The following is a 23603-nucleotide window of genomic DNA, read 5'->3' as shown; positions in this document are numbered from 1 at the left end:
AGGGAGCCCGATGCAGGACTTGATCCCGGGACCCTGGGGTGACGCCCTGAGCTGAAAGCAGACGCTCACCGCTGGGCCACCCAGGTGCACCTATGCTTTTTTTTTTCCTTAAAAAAACAAAAACATATGCAAAGACAATATTTTAATTATGTGAAAGTAAATAGCTTCAAGTAGCATATTTTAAGACATTCTGGGAAAAGAAACTCTCCAAAAACCGGCTCCATAAAGTTTCTTTTAGGAAGACCCAGTTTTGAATAAGATGGAAACGTTAGGACAAAGTCAGAGCACCTAAAATCTGGGAAAGGTCTAGAATGATGTCTCAGGTTCTCTTTGTTATGTCTTTTACTCGTCCTCACTGTTCCATGAGGTCGGCAGCATCTGTCACATGTCCATGTTACAGAAGAAATGGGACTTAAAAATTACTGCCAATAAATAGAAGTATGCAATTTTTCAAAATTCAGTGCTCAGTATAGAAATCTGTGGCACTTGGGATGCCTGTGGGGGCTCAGTGATTGAGCGTCTGCCTTCAGCCCAGGGTGTGATCCTGAGGTCCTGGGATCGAGTCCTGCATCGGGCTCCCTGCGTGGAGCCTGCTTCTCCCTTTGCCTGTGTCTCTGCCTCTCTCTCTGTGTGTGTCTCTCATGAATAAATAAATAAAATCTAAAAAAATGAAAAAGAAAAAGAAAAGAGAACTATGGCACTTGGGGCGCCAGGGTGACTCAGTCGGTTAAGCAGCTGCCTTCGGCCTCAGGTCATGATCCCGGGTCCTGGAATCAAGCCCGGGGCAGGCTGGGCTCTCTGCTCAGCAGGGGAGCCTGCTGCTCCCTCTCCCCCTGCCCCTCCTCCTGTTCGTGTTCTCTCTCTCTCTCTCTCTCTCTCTCTCTCTCTCTTTCTGTCTCAAGTAAATATGTAAAATTTAAAAAAAAGAAATCCATGGCACTCTACGCAGCAAATTTCTTAAAGATGATGTTTTGTCTTTAACGTCATCCCAAGTACTGTGAGCGCACGGATACAACGTGACAGGTGTCCCGGGGCAAGGACGAGGCCCATTCCCATTTGCTCCCGGTGCAAGGCAGGCCATAGCCGTGGTCCCCCGGCGTCTAGCCCCCGGCCGCGGCCAACTTCTGCTGCTCCCTGCGGTCCACCCAGCCCGGGCGCCTGCACAGCCTGTTCCCTCTGCTTGGAACGCTCCATCCGTTCCTACCTAGCCAGGCCCTCAAGGGCCAGCTTAAATGTCACCCCAGCTCGGACGTCCTTCCTGACTTCTCTGAAACGTTGAGTCAAGAATAGTTGTGAAACCTTGTTTACTCAAATATTTTTCTTCTTTTTCCTGTTGTACCCTGTTTCAGAAAAGCGTCGTCAGCCTCGATCTAACTTCTGCTTTTCTTAAGTGTTCTGGACGGCTTCCACGTGTTCTTACTGACTCAGTGAAAATGAGCTGACTCCATAAAACGGTGATGAGATTCTAGAAAGAGCTGGCTGGCTGGCTGGCTGGCTGAGTGGCCGGCTGAGAAGTTTGGAAATGCGTTAACCCTTCGGGGGGTCAGTTCTGCTCCCCAGAAAAGAAGGAAGGGGGAGGAGAAAGGAAACCAGCTTCTGAGGTCTCCTACTGCCACTGATCTCAGTGAAGATGCCCTGTAACGTCAGTGCCGTCGGTGATGACTGATGACGGGGCGAGGATGGGGAGTCCTTTCTGGGCGTTTGTTCGCGGCAGGGTGGTCGCGTGCGCTCCCCGCCAGGTGTTGCCAGCCTTCCCCTGTGGGAGCGCGTGATAGGATCGCACTTCCACGGCCTGGGAGAGCCACGTGTGAGCGGCCCCAGCCAGCAGGCCGTGAGCAGAAGCCACCCTGTCACTGCCAGCCTGAAATCCCCAGCTGTCCGTGCAGTGCCCAACAGCGCTCCCCTTCCCATTGCCGTGGCCACCAGGCACTTTCACCACGATCCATCATCCTGCATCCTAGCGTGGGAAGATACGGAGCAGAATCTTAGCCCGCCTTCTTTGGACCCGAAGCATCAGTAAGAAATAAACTTTCCTCCCCCGCCTTTTAATGTGATAATGTTGAAATATACAGAGAAGTTGGGAAAACTCTACAGCAAACATCCACACACCCATCACCTGGATTTCACAGGTAACAACTGGCAATATTTGCGTTATCACTTGTCTATCCATCCACCCTTCCATCATCCATCCTTCCACCCATCCACCCATCCATCCTTCCACCCATCCACCCATCCATCCTTCCACCCATCCATCCATCCATCCATCCATCCGTCCTCCCACCCATCCATCCTTCCACTCATCCATCCATCTGTCCATCCATCCATCCTTCCACCCATCCATCCTTCCACTCATCCGTCCATCCGTACATCCATCCATCCTTCCATCCATCCATCCATCCATCCATCCTTCCATCCATCCATCCATCCATCCTTCCATCCATCCATCCTTCCATCTGTCCATCCATCCATCCATCTGTCCACCATCCTTCCACCCATCCATCCATCCATTCATCCACCCATCCATCCTTCCACTCATCCATCCATCCGTCCATCCATCCATCCTTCCATCCATCCATCCTTCCATCTGTCCATCCATCCATCCATCCATCCGTCCATTCATCCCTCCACCTATCCATCCATGCATTCATCCATCCATCCATCCTTCCACCCATCCATCCTTCCACCCATCCTTCCATGCTGTATGAATCTATCTTTTTTTTTTTCTGGATGAATGAAAATCTATCCTAAGACACATCTAAGACTTGGAGTTGTATATTAGGACTGTATAATTTAGGCTTTCCCGATGTACAACTGAGGAGCCCTGACCCCACTACTCTCCTTTTCAACAGATGATCCTAAACTGGAACTACTCCCCCCCCACCAAAAAAAAAAAAAAAAAAAGTAATTGTTTTAAAATTAATTCTAAAACATCATTTCCTGCCAGGGAAAAGTTAAAGTCCTGGAATAAATTAGGAGGCTGATTAAACCATCTTTTTCCTCTCATGGACTTAAAAAAAAAAAAGATCAACTCTGAGCTGGTTGAGGTGGGGCTCTGGAGGTAGCAGGTGGATTACGTGGGGGGGAGGAAAGGCACCCATCACATTCCCTGAGGGCTTGTTGTATACAGCATCTCATTAAACCCTTCAAACTACCCTAAAAAGTGTAGGTGATTTCCACCATTAAAATGAAGACATTAAACTCAGAGAAATTAGGCTACCTGCTGTCGCAGGGCTAGTGTGAGTGGCAGAGGCAGAATGACAGCTCGGTGACTCCACCTCTGGAAGCCCACAAGCTCCCGGCACCTGACCGTCCCCAAAGCTGTTTCCCTCGTGCTGATGAGGTCCTTCCTGGAGAGGACGAAGCCTGTAGGGTAGCAGTGATGAGCGGAATTGTGAACATCAGATTATTCGACAAAAATATTTTTTGAAGGTTCCAAAAATTCAACAAGCCCATTAACCACAGGAGCACTGTGGATTTTTCAAAGCTGAAACAGTTGGTTTTTCCTTTGCCTTCATGGGTCACTTTCTTTGATCAAAAAAAAAAAAAAAAAAACTAAAAAAAACTAAAAAATGGAACTTTTTTTTCATTTCTTTAGTTCAAAACCTGGTAAGAATCTTGCTTTTTTTTCTTCTTCTTCTCAGTTTATTCTTTAGGCTTTTATCTTGTCGTGGAGGATCAGATGCGTGTGTGTGTGTGCAGACGTTGGGCACTTATTTCCCCCAGCCTAGATGATCCCACCTTGAAATTTAATGAGAAGACCACACTGAGACATGTTTAGAATTTTGACGGTTGCAACCCAGTGATTTCAGATTCGTGTAAGTCATACCCAAAGTGGAGGGTGGGAGGGACGGGACTTGAAGTCGTCAGGTTTCCATTCAGGGCAGGGATGTTCTTCCCCAAGCAAGGTAGCTCTTGCTTACGGGAGGAAAGGGCACAGCCCAGCCGTGTGGCCTGGGAAGACGACCCAAGAACCCTTTTAGCACCTGGAGTTACGGGAACTTATTCTTACCCTGTAGATGTAATCCAGCCCCGAATGACTAATTCCTTCAAATACTGAATATAGACTTTCTTCACTTTTTATATTTTATAGGGCTGCACCTTTCCCTGGTGATCTTTATGAGATTGAGCCTCCCACGAAAGCTCAGATACCTTCAAGGGGGGCAGCGTGTAGGAGTTGCCTGGGGTGTTGAATCGGTTCTGTACCCTGACAGTGGTGGTGGTTGCATGAATCCATCCACGTGTCCAAGCTCACAGAACTGTACAAACACACACAGACACATAGTTCATTTTATTCTGTTTCCTTAAAAAAAAAGGCAAAACCCATGAAGATACTAACGTAGTGGCCCGTGAGTCAAGAAGTCAAGTTCTCAAGGTCGGCCCATCTCCTCCAGCATCGGGGAGTGATTCCAGGGGGACAGACCTGCAGACAGGCTTCTCGAAGGGGTGCTGCCGGGTGCGGGTCTCCCCTCTTTCCTGCGGGGGTACCAATCCTCCGGGAAACCTGACAAGCCGCAGAGGCTTCCTCAGAGGCACTGGGAGAAGAGCTCCGCGCCGGGTGCTTGGACTCTCCGTGGCCCGGTGTGGGGCGTGGGCTGAGGTGCGGCACCCCGAGGAGGCTGCAACGGGGAGACAGGTGCAGCGCGGACGGGGCAGGAGAGGCCCGAACCAGAAGCGGGCCTCGGTCAGCTGGGTCAGCCTCCCGGGCTCCGTGGCGCAGGGAGGGGCTCTCCCAGGACGGCCAGGGGACGGGGAGTTGGGCAGGTGCAGGCAGGTGCGCGCCTGGGCCCTGGGCCTGCATCTGTGCCCCGGAGCCGTGCTCGGCCAGGGCCTCTAGGCAGCCGGTGTGGCCCAAGCTTGTTCCCTCCTTGGGGGGTGAGGGAAGGCGGGCGGAAGGCTGCTAAGATGCTCGGAGGGCCTCCCAGGAGGAGCTTAGAGACGCGGGTGATGTATCAACGCACACGGCCGGGGCTGCCCGGATCACAGCTCTTCTGGCAAAACAGACCTATGGGACTTGACAGTGGTTCTGAAGAAGAAACGGCCCGGCCCTTGTACGTAAAGCTTGCTCCTTCTAGGGCCTTCCCAGAATCCCCCGCCCTGCCGGGCTCTCTGACCGAGCCTGCTGTCTATTCTAGGCGCGCACACACCTCCGGGAACGGCCGCCCCCAGGGAGCCCTTCTGGGCAGAAGCGCTTCTTCAGTGAACGCCATCTCGAGGAACAAATGGTCTTTGCTCCCCCCCCCCCCCCCCCCCCCCCGCCCAGATTCTTTGCTTGGCAGTCTGAGGAAGGATGGCTGCTTCTCACAGGCCATCAGAACTACCTGGGGTGCTCGCTGACACGGAGATTCCCGAACCCCACCTTGTGCAGACCTGCCAAGGTAGGGAGACTCTCTGAGAGTAAACCCAAAGCATCTGCGTCTTACTAAGCACCTTAGATGATCCTTGTGACAGCAAAGTTCAGAAACGCCTGGGGGCGCAGCGGCTGAGCGTCTGCCTTTGGCCCAGGCCCAGGCCGTGACCCCGGGGTCCCAGGATGAGTCCTGCATCGGGCTCCCTGCAGGGAGCCTGCTTCTCCCTCTGCCTGTGTCTCTGCCCCTCTCTGTGTCTCTCAGGAATAAATAAGTAAAATCTTAAAAAAAAAAAAAAACACCTGCCTACGGTCTATTCACTGTAGTTGTTCTCTTCCATGTCCTTTACTCATTCCCCCAACACTCGCAGGGTGCAGGGTGGGCCTTGCACAGACGCACATGCATTGGGCTGTGTTCGGCAGGAAACGAGGGCTGCAGGAATCTTCCGAGCATAAAGTGCCAGAATGACATGTGTCACCGAACTATCTCCCGTTGGCGGCTCGCGGGCGGGGAGAGGAATACAGAAGGCAGCACCTGCAGAGGAGGGGGCGAGCAGGGCACAGTGAGAGCGCAGCCCACGCCGACCAGGAGGGGTCTGACGTGGGCTAATGACGGTGAGCATGCAGCGGGGGGCCTGCACGGAGGCAGCCTGGCCCGTGCCCTGTGGGCCATGCCATGGAGGGGTGGAGGGCTGACCGCTCGGGCAGGCACGGAGGTAGGGATGGACGTAGGGACAAAGGTAGGGATGGAGGTAAGGACGGAGGTGGGCATGGAGGTAGAGATGGAGGTAGGGATGGAGGTAGGCATGGAGGTAGGCACGGATGTAGGCATGGAGGTAGGGATGAAGGTAGGGATGGAACTAGAGATAGAGATAGGCATGGAGGTAGGCACGGAGGTAGGGATGGAGGTAGGCATGGAGATGGGCACAGAGGTAGGCATGGAGGTGGGCACGGAGGTAGGGATGGAGGTAGGCATGGAGATGGGCACAGAGGTAGGCATGGAGGTGGGCACAGAGGTAGGCATGGAGGTGGGCACAGAGGTAGGGATGGAGGTAGACACAGAGGTAGGGATGGAGGTAGACACAGAGGTAGGGATGGAGGTAGGCATGGAGGTAGGCACGGAGGTGGGCACAGAGGTAAGGATGGAGGTAGAGACGGAGGTAGAGATGGAGATAGAAATGGAGGTAGGGATGGAGGTAGGCATGGTGGTAGGCACGGAGGTGGGCACAGAGGTAGGGATGGAGGTAGGCACAGAGGTAAGGATGGAGGTAGGCATGGAGGTGGACACAGAGGTAGAGATGGAGGTAGGGACAGAGATAGGGTGAGGGATCATGGCTAGTCCGAGCCAAGAACCGCTTCAAGGGAAGACTCTTCAAAACTTTTATTTATATATTTGGGAGAGAGAGAGAGAGAGAGAGAGAGAGAGAGAGAGAGAGAGAGAGCTCGCAGAGGAGAGGCAGAGGGAGAAGCAGGCTCCCTGCTGCCTGGGGAGCCCGATGCGGGACTTGATCCCGGGATCCCTGGATCACAACCAAGCCGAAGGCAGATGCTCAACCACCGAGCCGCCCAGGCGTCCCCTCCATTTATACATTTTTATAAACTAAATGCAGGGGGTAAGACAAAGAAAGAGTCAGGGAGACAGACCGAAAGAACGAGAGACATGGAGAGAGGTTGGGATCCGAGAGCGTGCACAGCCAGGGCAGGTGACCATTCCTCAGGAAGGAGGGTGGGGCCGGGAGACGCCGATTTGCAGGCTTCCTCTGCGTCTTCAAGCTGTTTTTAGCAATGAGTTTAGAGACGCGTGCTTTGGGGACTTTTGGAAGCCGTTTGTTAACAGCTGCTTCCACGTCTTGTTGGCTGCCACTAGGTGGTACTCGTGGCAGGACAGATTGGCCGGGCTTTCCGCGGCCCGTGCTCATCCCGGGCACCTGCACTGGGTGGAACTGCTTACCTGTAGAGAGTGATGCACATAACTTCACCCGGTGTTATTAGCATATATTCCCAGAGCTTAGGGCTCAGGGGCCCCCGACTTCCCTTTTATTCCCCCTCTGGATAGGAGGTAAGAGATTTTTCTATTTCATTCCTATCAAAATATTTTCAAGTAAAAAACTGCCTCTATATAAATTGTACAGAGTGTGGTCCATGTGCTTCTCTCAGATTGAGCTCAAGATCTCCACTCTACGCTAATATTCCCAGGCCAAATTTTGATCAGATGCATAAAAATAACTTAACTCTTTTTCTCTGATGTCCCCCTTGACCTGAGGTTTCCTAGTTCCAAGAATGAGGCCTTCCTTTTCATCCACTCACCCTTAATTCTCCCGGACGGTCACGTCTTCTGCCCACCTCAACCGATGGGGGCAGGAGACAAAACGTCTTACCACCCATCGGCTTTCCATGTCCCCTGATAACGCAGTAACTGTGATTTCGGGCTTTCCCCCGTTTAGGCAGGCGTATCTCCTCCCCGTCATGGAGGGTTCTGGACTGGTTGTCCCTTTGTTCTAAAACAGGCTTTCGTCTCCAAAGCGCGTACCCCAGGCTCCCAACCCCAGAGTTAGCGTAGCTTAGCCGGACGCGGTGAAAACACTCCGTGCTGTCTGCAGAACACCAGGGAGACCCACCCCAAACTCCCACAGCTACTCAGTCCCAAAGGCTGCAAGGCCAAGAGGTGCCTGCCGTGGTTCTGGCGTGGCCAAGGAGGCCGAGGCCTGTTCCCGGTTGTATAATCCTCACTAGGCCTGCTGGAGTCTTTTAACCTTCCTACCCCCTCCAACCCCCCCTCCAACCCCTACCAGACTCCTCCAGCAGGGGCAGTACATTGAGTCAGCCTTTGGATCAAACCCAAGAAGAAAACTACCGGGTTACACAGCTGTACGAGCCACTTCCTGCACAGCCGGTCGGGCCACTGATAAATACCAGAGGGGAGGCCCAGGAACACCGCAGACCAGCAGCATTAGTGTCCCATAGGTATTAGCCACTATCCATTGTTGGTAATAACAAAGACGACTGTTTATTTGAGCTCTTGCTCTTTGCCAAGCCCGGGGCTAAATCCTCCGGCCACACCGGAGAGCAGCCGTGTAGCTCCCGTTTTGCAGATAAGGAAACAGGGACTTGGAAAGGTTCAAGTGACCAGGCTCAGATTCATCTATTCTCCAAGCCTGTCCTCTTAATCCCTGTGCTTTTACGAAGATGGGTAAGGGCCCTGATCGGTCAGAGATCCGTCTACACCCCCGCTTCATAGGTTACTGAGGATCTCGACTCCCCCTCCCACCCCCCGCGCCCCCACCTCCTCTGACCCCTTAGTCCACTGTCTTTTGCAAAAGGGAGAGAGAGAAGTTCAAGGCAAGAAAGTAAATGTAACCTTGTCCACGGGATTTGCACTGACATCTTGCCTTACACATTTTTAAAGGCAAGAACTGTTTTTCGGGTGCTTTTTGTCTCCTCTCGGTGTTTCCTATAATTCTCGGCACTTTGATGCGTCGGTGACCGGCTGGCCTCTAGTTCCCATTCGGCGTCAAGAATGTTAGTGATGGGATAATAACTCAAGGTTTGTTATTTTCTGTGGGCCGAGATAATTTTTTTTTTTTTTTTACTATTTGTTTCCCTTTACCATGAATCCTTAAGAATGAAATGAAAATTGGTTTCCAAATTGAAATATTTCATCTACTTTTTTTTTTTGAGGAGTCTAATCATCCTTTACCACGAATTCGTAAGAATGAAATGAAAATTGGTTTCCAAATTGAAATATTTCATCTAGTTTTTTTTCGAGGAGTCTAATCATATTACTTTAAGAAAGAAAAAAAAAAGAGTGGATCAAGCCTGGTGTGGTTGTTTGAAAGCTGTAAACAAGAATAAATCCACCACAACCTTGTCTTTCCTAGGAACTTGGAGCAAGAGCTTGTTTTCATGATATAATTAGGTAGGGATTTCTGTGACTTAATTTAAAAGCCTGAATTATAATCACCTTTTGTTCTTTCTTCTTCTTCTTCTTCTTTTTTTTTTTAATTTTCAAAACAGCTTTCTTCTTTACTACCCCTGGATGAACCTGGCTCTGCCTCTCCAAATTCAATGATGTCAGGTCAGCAGGGAGCAAATTCAAGACTGTGCAATGCCCATCAGCTATTAGCTGGGGAGATCCCTTCATCCCCAAGGTCCAAGTTCAATTCTAAAGGGCATGTTTTCTTTTCGGCGTACGTGGTTATCCCTCATGAACAGCAATGGGTGTTTAAGAGTGAATGTGAAGAAGGCTTTGCAACCCTGAGATTTTTCCAAGCGTGAATGTCACGAGGCCAAACTAAACACGGTTTTGGGGGATCCCTGGGTGGCACAGCGGTTTGGCGCCTGCCTTTGGCCCAGGGCGCGATCCTGGAGACCCGGGATCGAATCCCACGTCAGGCTCCTGGTGCATGGAGCCTGCTTCTCCCTCTGTCTGTGTCTCTGCCTCTCTCTCTCTCTCTGTGACTATCATTAAAAAAATAAATAAATAAATAAACACGGTTTTGCTCTTTGGCTCCGACAAATGGTGATACCCCTGAACCAGAGACTCCAAGTGATGAAATGTCCACACAGGTGGCTTCTGCATGCGTCACCTCGAGGACACGGGCTTTGAGAATGGCCTGTCTCTGTACTTCTCGGGCGCCAAGCTGTTGTGACCGTGCGAGGGAGGGGAGGGGGCATTTCTGAACAGGGCTGGGGTTTGTTGTTGTTTTGCTGCCCAGATGTCCTACAGCTCGTGCCAGGGAACGAGCTATACTCAGTGCTGCGTGAACGTCCTGCCGTGGAACACTTGCATCCCCGGCTACCTTCTGCTGATTTTATCAGTATCAGAGACTCTGACATCATGCACAGAGACACAGGCACTGGGGAAAAAAAAAAAAAAAAAAGCAACCAAAATGTGAATAACAAACTGTTCGAGATGAAGCAGTTCTAGAGGGCTGGCTCCACTTGCCCGAGAGGTGTATAGCAACACCAAATAAGCCCAAATAAAAGGCAGCCTTGTTTGTATAGTACTTAATAGGCCCCAGAGGGAAAAGAGCTCAATGAAACAATCTCGCCTAATATTTTTTTCTTAGGTTCTTTGCTCTATACCGATGATTTAAAAAGGTCTCTAAAACACACGGTGGCAAGAACACCAGTCTGCCAGGGTTCTCAAAATGTACGTCAATGGCTTTAGTCTTATTGGATATACAACTATCAATAGCAGTAGTGGCATTAGCATGAACTTAAACTCAGTAATTCCTGACAATGAAGGCTTGACTGATATTTCTAAATTCTTTACCCAAGGAAAAAAAAAAGAGTAGGAAAGAACATGACTAATAGATGAAGACCCTTTCTTTTCTTCTGAAGATATTTTTAAGGATATAAACAAGCCATTCTCTTCTTTGCTGGTATTAACCTACAAGAGACAGAAAGTCAACTTGTAGTTGTCTTTTTGTGACTGTTGGCCTCAATTCCTGGCTCAGGACATAATAATATAAAGCAACTGGTTTTGTCTTGCATGAGAAACTAAAATTAAAATCTCAGGAGTTACTTATTTTAACCCAGAAACAGGAAAGGAAGCAGTCTGTTAGAAAAAAAAAAGTCATAAAGACAGTTTCTCAAATGTGTGGACCTTTTTAACTTAGTACCAATCTATGACAAAAAGCAAAATGAGACAGGAGTGGGGTTTTCCTTAAGGTTTTTAAAGTGTTTTGGTTTTTTTTTTTTTTTAATGTCTTTCTCTAGTTGCAACTGGACACTGCTACTGGCATGTCACAATCTACTCTGGGGAATGACTAACTAAATTACTATATCCATAAATATTCTAGTGGAAAACATTTGCAAGGCTCATTTTCATAAGTACACTGCAGTGCCTCGAAGTTGAGACCCATCTCATAAGACTAAATTCAATTCTGTTTTTCTACATTACAGTCAACAATTTCAAGGTGTTATTTTAAACATCACAACTCCAAAAGTATGACAGAGAAGAGTTATATGGATGCCATATAAACCAATATTGCAGTTTATTACAGAAAAAAAAAAACTACCCAGTGATGGTGGATTCCATTTTTCATACTCTCTAATTCTGAAAGTCAAGCAGCCTCTAGCATTTATTCTTGGCTGGGATAAGTGGTTTTTTTGAAAAGTGAAATTTGGATGAATGTGTGTTATGCCAGCTCTTGACACATTCAATCTCTGTTTTTTTTTTTTAAATCATAAATCATACTGCTGTTATCAAATGTTTAGCTTTTGAAGAAGAAATAACACTAGGTGTTTATTTACCAAAGCTAACTGAGTTGAAGTCATCACAGCTAATTCTGGCTTATTCTTGGGATTCTTCTAGTCACAAATTACTCAGTGAAAGGAGCAAATGTGCTATATTAACTGAATGCTTGAATAGTAAGTGAAGTTGTTTATAAATTGTGTTACCCAGTACACAATATTCTATACTAGTCATCGGTCAATCTATAATTGGAAGGGGAATTGTATTTCAGACAATAAACCTTTATCGAGTGCCTTCTATGCGTCAAAGGATTGGGACAGAGAAAGAAATCACAAAATAATCTCTAGATCATCTTACAAATTACAGTTGTTGTGACAAAAATGTGAAAGTAGTAACTGCAATAAACAAGTAAATAACTTGTCTGCAAAAGAGGAAAATCTTTCGTTTTCCCTTTCTGCTTTTGGTCTTCAGTGTTATTAAATTCCATTTTTAATCCACTTCCAGGAACAATGTGAAGCTTCCCAGGTAAGTTCAGATCTAAAAGATTGAGGTGTTGGCATCATCAACAAATAATTTGTGAACACAGTTCCTGGAAACAAAGAGCTAATATTTTTGAAGATCTCAGTAGGACATACAACCTCTTCCCCTCGATTGTATCGATCTAAAGAGAAGTAGAAATGTTTTCATATGTGAGGAACAAGTCTCTTCTTTTATTTCCTCCTCTTTTTTATTTTTTTGAAGGTTTTTCTTTTTTCTTTTTTTTAAAGTCATCTCTACACCCAATGTGGGGCTCGAAATCACAACCCCAAAATTAAGAGCTGGCTCCACGGACTGAGCCAGCCAAGTGCCCTGGCATGAGTCTCTTCTTTCTCTGTAAACACACAGGGCTCCAATTCCAACCTCCTTGGTTCCCTTTCCTGGCTTGGCAACTTCTTCCCACACATCCCCAGGGAAAACTGCTTTGTCTCATGGACACTTCATCTTCCAGCCTGGTAAAAGGGGAGGAGGGATAATAATGCTTTTACTGCAGAGGTGTTGGTAAGAATTAATTAATATTTATAATGTGCTACATTAAGGTCTTCAAGTGATTCATAACTTAGAATTTATATGGCACTTGATCATTGCTTAAAGTATTTAAAACAGTTCTTGGTTTTTCAATTCAGGCAAAAAAAAAAGGGGGGTGGGGGGTGGGGAGGAACAAATCTTCTTACTTCAAACAGTAGGATTAAGCATAGGAACACTTTGGCTTTCCTAGGAACGATTATTTTCCTGAGGTGAAAATATTGCGTTAGGCTATGAAAAGAGTCGCCTTCATTTAGAGCTGATAAAAGCCAAAGGAAGGAGGTTCTACAGAGCCATTTTAATAGCTTATCCTGCCATCTTTGGTTGGGTTTTCGAACTATTCGCTACTCAAGGGGAATCAGTTCATCTATTTTGCAATTAGTTAATCCTGGCACTTACCAGAAACCCAAGAGGTCATTTGGTTGACGTCCTTCTGCCTGCAGTCGTAGTATTGAGCTCCGATTCTGCAAAGCAACTCTCATTTTATAGATAAGGAAAGGAAGCCTTGGTGAGAGCTTAAGGGACGGAGCAGGGATGCAAACTCACAACATTGGACGACACAGCCCATTCCCTGTCCACTCCTTCCCACGACCATCTCCGGGAAATACCGAGAGCTGCCATACCCTGTGCACGTATACTTGCCATCCCTATCCTTCCTCTGGACTTAGAGAGGAAACTAAGGCATTCTAAGGAAACTTGAGTCCCATCCCCAGAAAAGATCAAACCGTCAGTTATTTTTGAAGGATAGGTAGTTTACAATCACTTTTAAAAAAGACACATCTATAAATTTACATTGAAGAAACAGTAGCTTCCTATAACCTTTCTTGAAAATTGACTTAAGTTCACTGAGTTTCAGTGATTTTTAGACCAAGTTAAAAGGCATGTGATGTTTGCAGAGCCCTTTAAACTTTATATTGAAGCATAATATACACACAGAAATGAAGTATATTGTCGAAATAAAACAAATGTCTAAGATCCATTCTATCCGTACCTCATAAGATGTGATGCCATTTCACATCTCAGAGAAATGTATACAAGTCAGAATTAGCTCTAACAATGTATACGTTACCTCACATACTTAAGAGTGCTCTGAAAGGTTACGGTCATTATGTAAATTAAGGTATCATTGGTAAAATATTATTATAATTATCATTGTATTAAGTGATAATGATATATTTTCCTGTGCCTTTGAACAGCAGACAGGACGAGATAAAGATAATTCTTATTTATTTATTTAAAGATTGATTATTTAGAGAAAGAAAAGAGAGAGAGCATGAGCGGGAGTCGGGGGCAGGGGCAGAGGGAGAGGGAGAAAGAACCCCAGACTCTGAGCAAAGTACAGAGCCTCACACCGAGCTCGATCCCACGATCCTGAGATCACTACCTGAACAGAAATCAAGAGTTGGACACTTAACAGACTGAGCCATCCAGGTGCCCCAAGATAGAGATAATGTAAAAAATCATAGGTGCCTCTGCACACTACCACTATCTGTAAACACTGATTAATAACCCGTACAAGTATGAACATGTATAAAAATGTGTTCATACAATTTACCTCCACACAAGTTGCATAAATCATCTTCATTGTCTTTTAGAGGAATGATATGGCCTTAAGGTCCAGAAATACCTAAAACCTTGGATAGCAATTGAGAGAAGTCAATCCTTTTTTTTTTTTTTTTTAAGATTTTATTTATTTATTCATGAGAGACACAGAGAGGCAGAGGGAGAAGAAGCAGGCTCCCTATGGGGAGCCTGATGTGGGACTCGATCCCAGGACCCCAGGATATTACGCCTTGGGCCAAAGGCAGATGCTCAATCGCTGAGCCACCCAGGAGTCCCGAGAGAAGTGAATCTTGAGTCGATATCCATCTTCATCCTTTCATTTGGACTCATATTCCTCTGATTAACATTCACTGAGTGTCAACAGAGAGACCTTTTCAAACCCACATCATTGTCCTAAGCTGGTAAACATCCAACCCCCAACTCTGGAGGCTCCGTGATGCTCCTGGGCTGCGAATGTATGTTTGTGGGAACATCACCAATGAGCATAGAGCTTCTATTATACTTGGTTACACTCTTATCTTTAGACAGGGAGTCTGTTCGGCCCTACCTCTAACTTAGTTGAAGGATATAGGCCACCAAGTATCCTGCTCTGTGCCAAGACTCAAATTAAACACAAACAAAATGCTCACACCGTGCAAGATTGACTTGGACTCAGTCCCTATTCTCGGTGTCTATTATGACAGGTGCGAGAGCTGAGCAGCCCTCTGGGTACCACGTCTCAGCTGTGCAGCTCCCTCCTGATCATGGGGCTCTGGCACCATTAGCAGAAAACACCATGAGAAGACTCCCTAAGGGGCTGAATTCAGCTTTTGTCTGCCTGGTGAAAAACATAATTCTTCTCCAACAATTCCCCTAGGATTTTCCGTAGGGAGTAACATATAACACTAAATTGACCCAATTTGAAGAACAAGTTAACTAAATGAGAAAGAAAACAATGTCCCGTAAACATATTTTGACGAAACTTCAGTAGTTTGAGTTTAATGTCTTATCAGATTATATTCTCTTTTGGCACTGAAATCTGGCTAACAGTGTTCAGGAAAAAACACATTTTTAGAAAATATTAAATATAAATGCAGGTATTTAAAAAATCATAAAAACTGTCCGAAGAGCTTTTATGAGAGTAATTTAAATTATTTATTAAATTTACTAGAGCCCAGTATAACCACCTACTTAAATACTTTGATGTTTTAACTTTTGAGGGTTGAAATTTTTACAAAGTTTCAGATCCAAAAAAAAAAAAAGATTTTTATTTACATTGCAATGTTTTTTTTTAAAAAAAAAAATCTTCATTTTATAAACATTAAATGATCCCATAACTCAAGCAAAAAACAAAAACAAAAACAAAAACAAAGCAACCAACCAATTAAAAAGAAAGTTATGGGGTGAGGAGTGGAGAGAAATTAGAACTGATCCATTGTCGTGTAACACATTCTCCTACTAAATCAGACAGAGGAATTTTAGATCAGCAGATAAAAAGCTAATCCAATTTCCCCTACAAATGCTTGGGGGTACTTTACCCACTGCCACGGTGAGGAAGTATTTCTAGGTATCTACAATTAATGATAAAAATGAGTGGTCATTATCCACATAGAAACACTGTACTCCTGGTACCAAGAAAAAAAAAAAAAAAGCCCTCAATAGCTAAATTCATAAAGCAACTAAAAATAAGTAGACAGAAAGTCTCTATGAATCTTTTTCAGAGAAAAGTCTCTTGACTAATTCAAAAAGTATCAGTCTTTGCTCCCCTTCAAACATCCCCTTGATTTCCTTAACTTCTGGTTACATAACCGGTTCTGTGACTTGTAAACAAACAGCCCCATCGCTTGACAATTCGGGATCTGTGGGCTTGTACTGCTGTTTCCCTGTGGGGGTTGAGAGCTGCATAATGATTTATTCTTTCCCCGCCCCTGCCTTCTTTTCCTATTTGGCTCCCTCTTTTTTTGTCAAAGTAGGTTAAAAAAAAAAAAAAATCCAAGGGAACTCGATGTGAAAACAAACCCCGGTGCTAGAGGATGGAGGCCAGCAATTTCGATGCCCAAAGTGCAAGAAATGCAAAGATGTGAGGGTCTCGTAGTTGGATGAGCTCCCCGCAGGGAGACCACTAGGATGTGGTCTTTCCAGCATCCCCTGGGCTTCCAATCATGTGCTTTTGGATAAAGCAGCTTTGATTCTCCTCATTTCCCACGCATGAAACTCTCACAGCTTCAAAGGGAGCTCTGCCTGCAGAGGATGGGCGGCGGGGGAGTTCAGGGGGAGGCCGGGCTCGCAGGCGGGAGGGGGATTCACCTCCAGGTCGCTCGTGGGCCCCAGTGACAATATTGGCTGCTGGCCAGTCGGATGCTTGCCATTCTGGTGACTGGACCTCATCGATTACCTGGGATTGAACCCACCCAATTCCACCCCTGAGAAGTTAGATTCCAGAGGAGCGGTTATGTGGTGGGTTTGATTTCTTTTCTGCAGGGCAGATTGAATCCAACTGATACTGTGGCACGTTGTACCAGGCATTTCCTGGCACTTTGTGTTGCTTATGGAATTGTCAGGAAGTGTTTTCGTTACATAATGGTTTAATGCAGGAAAAATAAACACGTGGACAAATGAAGTATCTGGAATTTTTAAAAAGTAGAAATGCGGCCTTAAGGAAGGACAGACAACAGAGCCTTTAAATACCTTCAGGGATTATGAAATGTTAAGTAATTCTTCTTTTGTGCTTGCTATTTTAGAAGACCTTTTTTCTTTATTCCTAAATAGTAAAAAAATTTTTTTTTCTTTTCCACTTATCACTTATTCTTCTACGATTCTGGGCAGTATAAATGATTTCCATGCCAAAGAATCTCTTGGAACATTAGTGTCTAACATCTAAGCTCCTAGTGGACTTCCTTCAAAAAAAAAAAAAAGCCCCTGAAAGTATTTTATTAGCTGCAACAGAGCAGAAATAAGGATGTTTTAAGATTGCAAAAAGCAGAGATGCCTGGGTGGCTCAGCAGTTGAACAACTGCCTTCAGCTCAGGGCATGGTCCCAAGGTCCCGGATCGAGTCCCACATCGGGCTCCCCACGGGGAGCCTGCTTCTCCCTCTGTGTTTCTGCTTCTCACTGTGTCTCTCAGGAATAAAAAAAAAAAAAAAAAAAAAAAAGATTGCAAAAGGCGTCTTTGAATAGTGTTTGGCGATTTGCTGTTAGTCCAAGGAGTGTTATGTGATTTGTGATAGAGGAATACTTGATGATCTCTCTCTCTCTCTTTTTAAAAAAGATTTTATTTATTTATTTATTTATTTGAGAGAGAGAGGGTGCATGTGCAAGAGAAAGCACAAGTGGGGGGGGAGTGGCAGCAAAAGGAGAGGCAGAGGGAGAAGCAGGCTCCCCACAGAGCAGGGAGCACCAGCCCCACCCCAGGCCCCTGGGCCATGACCTGAGCCAAAGGCAGATGCTCAACCTACTGAGCCACCCAGGCGCCCCTTGGATGATCTCTCCATATGATGCTTGCCCCTCCTTAAAAAACCATGTTGTCCTGGGAGCTTTCTGACCGTAGTATGTTCTCTCGCTTTGTTTTTAAAATTTATTTTCACTTGTCTAATTTTGAATAAGAAAGTCCTATTTTCTCTGACCTTGATCCACATGATCCAGGTTGAACGCCGCCGGCCCCAGTTCCGCAGCCTGCCGACTAAAGTGAGATTCTGAAGCCATTTAGCTGCTGCACCCAAGAAATCAAGAGGAGCCTCTGTGCTCCTCTCAGAGACTGCCTGCCGCTGGGGCTTGCCTGGTTTTGCTCTGGCAAGTTTCATAAGGTTTGTTGGAAACAATAGAAGCATAGATTTGTAGAGCTGAAAGAAATGGTGCTTGGCCTTCACGGATTCTAAATCCCTTATGCTAGAGATGAGAAAATGCATTCCAGACAAGGATGGGGAGCTTGAGGGGCACATTTTCTATTTTTTCTTATTCTTTTTTTCAAGAATCCATTTTTATTTTTTATTTTATTTATTTATTTTTTTAAGAATCCATTTTTAATTCAAGTTCATGGTAACAATGTTTATACCCTACTAAGGGGCAGGGACCCCAAAATTTGTTGTGATTTCTCTGTTCACATAGCACAGGAGTTAGAGGGAAAGACTAGTTTGCTCCCGTGAAAAGGACGGAGAATATATAGAGCAAAACACTGAACAAATCTTAAGGACCTGGGTGTGATTTGCCAGCCTCCATGTTAGTAAAACCAACGATCTGACTTTATATAATCATGAACTGCAACTTTGAAATTGGATAATAAAACATTGGGGTGCCTGGGTGGCTCTGTTGGTTGATCGTCCCTCTGCCTTCTGCTCAGGTCATGATCTCCAGGTCACCTCCCTGCTCCATGGGGAATCTGCCTCTACCCTCCTTCCTTCCTTCCCCAAGCACCCCCCCCCCCCCCCCCGTCTCTTTCTGTCTCTCTTCCAAATAAATACAATCTATTCTTTAAAAAAAAGGGGGGGGATCCCTGGGTGGCGCAGCGGTTTGGCGCCTGCTTTTGGCCCAGGGCGCGATCCTGGAGACCCTGGATCGAATCCCACATCGGGCTCCCGGTGCATGGAGCCTGCTTCTCCCTCTGTCTGTGTCTCTGCCTCTCTCTCTCTCTCTGTGACTATAATACATTAAAAAAAAAGGGGGGGGGGTAATAAAACATTATCATGGAGGACTACATGTTTCTCCATAGTGGAACATAACTGGAATTGTTAAAAAGTAGTTTAAAAATTAACTTTCTCACTTCACATATCTGCTTCTTGTGTATCTTGGAAACGCATTTATTTACTGTATAAACAAAGTTGTAGTGTTTTAAAAGTTCACTGTTACTTGTTATTACCTAATGAGTAGAAACATTAATTGAGGACACAGTGGAGAAGATTATGTTCCTGCTATTTCTACACATTAGTGCAAAACATTCCAAGTGGGAAAAAGTTGGTGAGTCTATGGTCGTGGAGGTCTCCATAACTGGACTGTTCTTACAAAGTCAAAAAAACTGAACCATCGTCTTTTCCCTCATCACGTCTTCGGGGCTGGCTGGCTGGCAGATGAATGGCACGAGTCAGTGGTAGGTTTGGTGTGGCCTTCTGGGACTGTTCCTTGTGGAAGGAATTGGTTTTTATTTAAATACGGTTATTGGATTCGAGGTTACGTACCTGGAGCCATCGTTACCAGAGTTCTCCGAAGCCTAAAGTCTTACATGAATATGATACTTGGTGAGGGAAACAGTTTTACAAAGAGTGTCAACATCCCCTTTTTTAATTTTAAAAAGAAAATTAAAAACATAAGGGATAATGCCCACACATGCACCCACACGCCCCACAGTTAGGCACCAAATGGCAGGCAGTGTGACATAGTGGTGGAAGGCTTGAGCTTTGGAGTGGCTCAGGCCTAAGTTCTACTTCCAGCCCCAGCACTTACTGCCCTCTCTTCTTAGAGCCACACAGTGATTTTCAGTCAACTGAGAGGAATTAAAAGTATGGTACCGGTTTCAAAGTGCTTAAAAATATGTCTTTATAACTGCATCCTCCTTCCCATGCTCTTCCAGCCATTCCTATGATTCTTCGCGACCTGCTAACCAGCCAAGCTCAGACTCCTCCAAGCTTCTCCACCAATGCTGGTACTGGAGGGCTCTCCTGGGGTTCAAAGTTCTTAAAGTCAGTGTTTATAGTGCCTCAATCTTCCACCCACCACTATCTAAACATCCAAAGCCTGTTTGCTCTGTCACAAGAACATGCAGATCTCAACCACTAGGTGACTGGAGACTCTTGTCGTCATCTCTCAACCTCTTACTCTTAAATCCTTACTCTTAAGCCCACGCACTTTAAATACCAGGATCGCTTTGTTTTGGGGCCTCTCAAAACCAGTGTTAAGGAGCAAAACGTGTATAATTCACTGAGGAAAACATTTACCAAACATTTTATCCTTAGTCCAAAATACACGATTTGTAAGTAAAATATTTTCCTAGAAATACAATCACCTTCCTCATTCTAATAAGATGCATAAAATATTATCTACATTGCAATTTCCAGCTGTGGCCTGGAGAATTTTAGCACAAGTGCAATTTGCCAATTATGCAGAACTAGCAAGTTCTATTTACAGCTTTATAAATTTTGCATATCTCCTACATGTTTATAAACTCTTTTCAGAAGAGCAAATTATTTTAAAAAGCGCACTGATTAATTTTAGTGATACAGTCTTGAATAGGCAGTCATGGCTCATTTACTGAATATTCACAACTTACAACATTGTACTGTATATACTTATTTCCACAAGTATTTTTCTTCAAAATATGCCTTTTTTGGTTACTCTTATATTTCTTGGAAGAATAGCATTATAGAGAATATGCTAGTGAGTGTTTTAAATTTGATTCCGACAAGTTTGTCCTTAAAAAAATAAATTTTCTACGATAATTTTAGTCATTGTAAGGAAAACTGATATAACCAGTCAATTTTTTAAAAGATATTGCGAATTTAGAACATTGCACAAGAAAGAACTCATTCCAGCAGAAAAACAGAATGAAGATTAAATACTCGAAATAGTTACGACTTTTGTTGAAGCAAATTGTTTTAATATACTCATAAAATATAGACATAGAAGAACTATGCCATTGTCACCTTTATGTATAAATAATAGGCTAATTTAATTTTCTATCAATTAGGATACCATGGAGAGAAAGAATATGATGCGAAATTTTGTGGGTAGTGTAGGTACTTTGATGGAGAAAAAATTGTAAAGCAATGTGTATCACAGAGAACATTTTATAACTATATTATATGAGCTATGTGTGCGATTGGTGCAAAATTATAACAAAATAAGAGTAGACCCTAGATCATATGACATTTTCAGAAAATATTATCTTCAGCTCTGAAGACTTTTTTGGTTGTATATGCAGTTCATTATATGGTCTTGTTGCAGGATTTGCATAGGTTACTTGCCTCTTCATGAAGACATGATTGACAGATCAGTTCTCCTTTTTTCTTTTTTTTTTAAGATTTGTTTGTTTATTCTGGAGAGAGTGCATGGGGGGCAGGGAGAGCAGAGGGAGAGAGAGGGGAAGCCCACTCTCCACTGAGTACAGAGCCCAACAAGGGGCTCCATCTCACTCATCTCATGACCCAAGATCAAGACTCAAGGGGAAACCAAGAGTTGGATGCTCAACCAACTGAATCACCCAGGTGCCCCAGTTTTGCTTCTTTTTAAGGTCAAATGAAGTTTTGAATGAATTGGATTAGCTATTCAATAGGAAGGAGAGTAAATAGCCACTGTCAAGTCAGGCCTAATTAACTTATACTTCGTAGGGAAAAAGTGGGTGGTTATTTCCTAGATATTTTACCTTCAAACCTAATCACTAAATATTAATAAAAAATACATACACACACACACACACACACACACTCTCAATGTTCAGGACAAAAGAGACAGATTAATACTAAGAAAAAATAGTTTATAGTTGCCTAGAAGGATATTTATATAGTAAAGATACAAATTATTTTGTTGCCATTTACATGTTATATTTTCTTCCATATACAGAACAGGAAAACAACTTTGGAAATACAAGCAGAATCAAAAGTCAAACTAGAGGCTTGGGGGAAATCATATAACACATGATAAGGGAATCATATCCATCAACTACAAAGGGTTGTTACAAAAAAACACTAAAAAAAAAAAAAAAATCCTCCTCCCCAAAGTGGGCAATGAGCAAGTAAGGACATAGGTAAAAGGTCAAAACTTAAGAAAAACATGCAATATTACCAGTAAATCAAGGAGTGTAAATTAAAATGAGGTGCCAGTGTTTTTAAAAAAATCTGCATTTAAAAGAAATGTCAATATGTAATTTAGATGGTTGTTGGGAAATGTGCAATGCCAGTGGGAGTCTACAATGGTACAAACTTCCTTGAGAGTAATCTGACAATATATATATTTTAGAAATCTTTAACATTTTTTTTTAAATTTTTATTTATTTATGATAGTCACACACAGAGAGAGAGAGAGAGGCAGAGACACAGGCAGAGGAAGAAGCAGGCTCCATGCACCGGGAGCCCGACTTGGGATTCGATCCCGGGTCTCCAGGATCGCGCCCTGGGCCAAAGGCAGGCGCCAAACCGCTGCGCCACCCAGGGATCCCCAGAAATCTTTAACATTTTTATATTCTTTGTTTCTATCATTTCACTACAAAGAATGTATCTTTAAAAAAATTGGAGGTTTGCACAAAGATGTGCAAAGACGTTTAATATACTATTGTCTGTAATAGGAAAAAACTGAAAACAACCCAATTCAAAATTAAGTCATGGGAGATTCGTTAAATAAATAATAGGATACATTAACATTATTAATGTATATATAATTAATGTTTATGTAATGAATATATAAATATTAAAAATAATATTTTTTAAAATTATTTATTTATTCATGAAAGACAGAGAGAGAGAGAGGGGGGCAGAGACACTGGCAGAGGGAGGAGCAGGCTCCATGGTGGGAGCCCGACGTGGGACTCGATTCCGGGTCTCCAGGATCACGCCCTGGGCTGACAGCGGCGCTAAATCACTGAGCCACCGAGGCTGCCCATAAAATCATATTCTTGAAGAATATTTACAGAGGTGGGAAACGTTACCAACCATTAAGTGTAAAAGTATGTTATAGAACAGTAGTTTCCAATTATGTAAATAATATATATAAATAGAAATATATATAAATTTTTTTCTGTGTATACATGTAAAAAGGATAGGCTATACGTCCAAATATAAGCAATGATTATGTCTTGGTGGTATTATTACAGATGATTTTCCTTTCTTTGTACTTTTCTGTATTTAAAACATTTTCTGTAATAACCATCTTAATGAGCCAGTGGTTCCCCCCAAGAGTCCCTTAGAATTAAGTTATTCCATTTATGTCACTAAAGATTACCCAGTTCTCAGAGTCAGGAAAAAGGAGAGAAAAGGTGTTCAAAAGGGGAACATCCAGAGTAGTTGCCTCTAATAGAAACAAGGGATGTAAACGACCAGTTACTAATGCCTCATATTTAGCCGCAGTGGTCCCCGCTCTCTCCCCATCTAGAAAAATGCCATCCCAGCCTAGTTAGGGTTCAACCACAACTGAATGGCAATGCGCGGTCTTTGCATTGCCTGGTCATTCACTAGAGAAGTCAGTGGGGGCCTCTGAGGCCTGCCATCTAAGGCCAGCGGATCCCCACTAGCTGTGGGTTAGAAGCCATAGAACTTCTCCTTTTCTAGGGGTTCGCTGGATTCTGAGCGCATCCCTTTTCCAGTATCAAATGAGTTAAACTAACGAATGGCTACTGTAGGCCAAACCAATCTTCTTTTGCCAGTTTGTGCATTTCCATTCCTTTGGAAGTCACAGTCTACCGTGAAAATTCCCTGAGAAAAAAACCCCGACAATCAAAAGAACTAGATTCAGTATGTTGCATGCACAAGGTGCTGACT

At 44.5% G+C, this 23603-nt stretch overlaps 1 long non-coding RNA gene across 1 annotated transcript; it reads left to right on the top strand.

The window, feature by feature from the left end:
- Positions 1–1021: 1021 nt before the first annotated feature.
- LOC140597507 (uncharacterized) lies at positions 1022–5654 on the top strand. Its single transcript, XR_011999340.1, has 3 exons — positions 1022–2129; positions 3642–3815; positions 5133–5654. It is a non-coding gene; the product is annotated as an uncharacterized lncRNA (long non-coding RNA).
- The last annotated feature ends 17949 nt before the right edge of the window (positions 5655–23603 follow it).

The sequence above is a fragment of the Vulpes vulpes genome, unplaced genomic scaffold (genome assembly GCF_048418805.1).
Source record: "Vulpes vulpes isolate BD-2025 unplaced genomic scaffold, VulVul3 u000000657, whole genome shotgun sequence".
Taxonomy (NCBI): domain Eukaryota; kingdom Metazoa; phylum Chordata; class Mammalia; order Carnivora; family Canidae; genus Vulpes; species Vulpes vulpes.
This window is presented reverse-complemented; position numbering and strand designations above follow the sequence as displayed.